At 52.5% G+C, this 1,961-nt stretch overlaps 1 pseudogene across 1 annotated transcript; it reads left to right on the top strand.

Moving 5' to 3' along the window:
- Positions 1 to 728: 728 nt before the first annotated feature.
- On the top strand, positions 729 to 1,676 carry LOC310871856 (globoside alpha-1,3-N-acetylgalactosaminyltransferase 1-like; annotated as a pseudogene). The gene has a single exon. The product of its transcript is annotated as a globoside alpha-1,3-N-acetylgalactosaminyltransferase 1-like (transcript).
- The last annotated feature ends 285 nt before the right edge of the window (positions 1,677 to 1,961 follow it).

Raw genomic sequence — 1,961 nt, 5'->3', positions numbered from 1 at the left:
GGCTATAATCCCCCTCCTTCCCCCAGAGTAAATCCAAGTCCAAATCCATGTCACACCTGCATCTCCACTAGCTAAAGAGTGCTGGGTTGCGTCCCAAAAAAAGCAGATCTACTAGCTCTCAACGCGTCTCTCTGCATGTCCCTGAACGCCGCGCCGCAGCCACTCCAAGACCGCAGCTCGAAGCGACAACAGCTGCTAATGTTAGAGGGAGGGCAGAATCCATTTGTACCGGCCGACGGTACAAATGGCCTTTACACTGTCTCTATACTGGGACAGGGTGACCTCAGTGCTTTACACTGTCTCTATACTGGGACAGGGTGACCTCAGTGCTTTACACTGTCTCTATACTGGGACAGGGTGACGTCAGTGCTTTACACTGTCTCTATATTGGGACACGGTGACCTCAGTGCCTTTCAGTTTAAGTTTTATTAACTTGTCCGTAAAGGTAAAGATATAGCCAAGACCCAACTCCGGATTATACCAGCTGGTCAGCACCCCCGCTCCAGTGACAAAGAACCTTCTCCACCCTTACTGGGGCAGGGTGACCTCAGTGCTTTACACTGTCTCTATAAAGGAACCTCTCTCTCTAAGACCTTGGGTGAAGGATTAGCAATCTTTACTGCTGTCAGGAAGGAAGGAAGATGAGGTTTCATAAGAGATACTGGCCCTTCGTGTTTTCAACAATAATTCTGCTGGGCCTGATGCTTCTAACATTTCAACACCTTGAAATGCAAACTGGTCCGACGTGCCCCCAGGCTGAGGAACCACTGTGCCTGGGCCCGGGCCTGGCCTCTCTGCCACGGGATTCAGACATGCGTTTCCATCAACCCCGTGTCTTGGGGGACCGGCGTGCCGACATCGGACATGTGACGCCATGGCAAGCCCCCATCGTGTGGGACGACACGTTTGACCCTGTGCTGTTAGACACCATGCACAAATCACGTGCCCCCACTGTCGCCTTGACAGTCTTCGCAGTAGGAAAGTACACAACCTTCCTGAAGGACTTTCTCGAGACAGCGGAGCGCCATTTCTTCGCGCAGGGCGCCGCCAAGGTCCTTTACTATGTGTTCACGGACCGGCCCGATGAAGTTCCTCCTGTGGAGATGGCCGCCGGGCGAGAGCTGTTCATCAGGTCCGTTCCAGTGTTGGGACGCTGGCAGGATATATCAGCCGGAAGAATGACGTATATTGATAATTTGATAGCAACGGAGCTACAAGGCCGCGCCGACTACATCTTCTGTTTGGACGTCGACTCTAAGTTCCACGCTCGGTGGGGGACGGAGACTCTTTGCCAGCTAGTCGCCGTGATACACCCAGGGTATTTCGCCGCCGAGCGCAGTGCGTTCACTTATGAACGTAGGCCGGCCTCAAAGGCCTACATGGCCCCTCACGAAGGGGACTACTACTACAGCGCTGCCGTATTTGGGGGCGAGCTGCCTTACGTCCAGGATCTGGTGTCCACTTGCCGCCACAACTTTGATCTGGACGCCCAGCAGGGAATAGAAGCAGCGTGGCAGGATGAGAGCCACCTCAACAGATTCCTGTAAATCAATAAACCCTCCAAGGTTTTGTCCCCGGTGTATCTGTGGCAGGACTTCAAAGTCAAAGAACCCGAGATAAAAGTCATCAGATTCTCCCATGTCGTTAAGGACTATGCCCAGGTTAGACCCAATTAGTGATGGCCAATCGTTAAAAACACAGAGCGCCGTGGTTTTCTTTCAAAAATAGGAGCTCGGGGGTGCCGGGAACATATGGAAGCTTTTACTCTGAAAGCCCCCACCACGCCCCACCCCTTCCGTTCCGTACAATTTTGGAGACCGGTGGCCCTCACTCCGACTGTGAGCAAATGTTTAGAGAGACTGGTTGTGAGAGACTATGTTTGCTCTGTGCTGCCGGCCACATTGGACCCATGGCATTTTGCATATTATCGTCAGAACCAAGGTTATAATAGTTAACTAAAA

This window comes from Protomyctophum parallelum, assembly GCF_964188405.1.
Source record: "Protomyctophum parallelum genome assembly, chromosome: 15".
Taxonomy (NCBI): Eukaryota; Metazoa; Chordata; class Actinopteri; order Myctophiformes; family Myctophidae; genus Protomyctophum; species Protomyctophum parallelum.
Note: the sequence above shows the minus strand (reverse complement) of the source record. Positions and strands in the feature narration are given on the sequence as shown.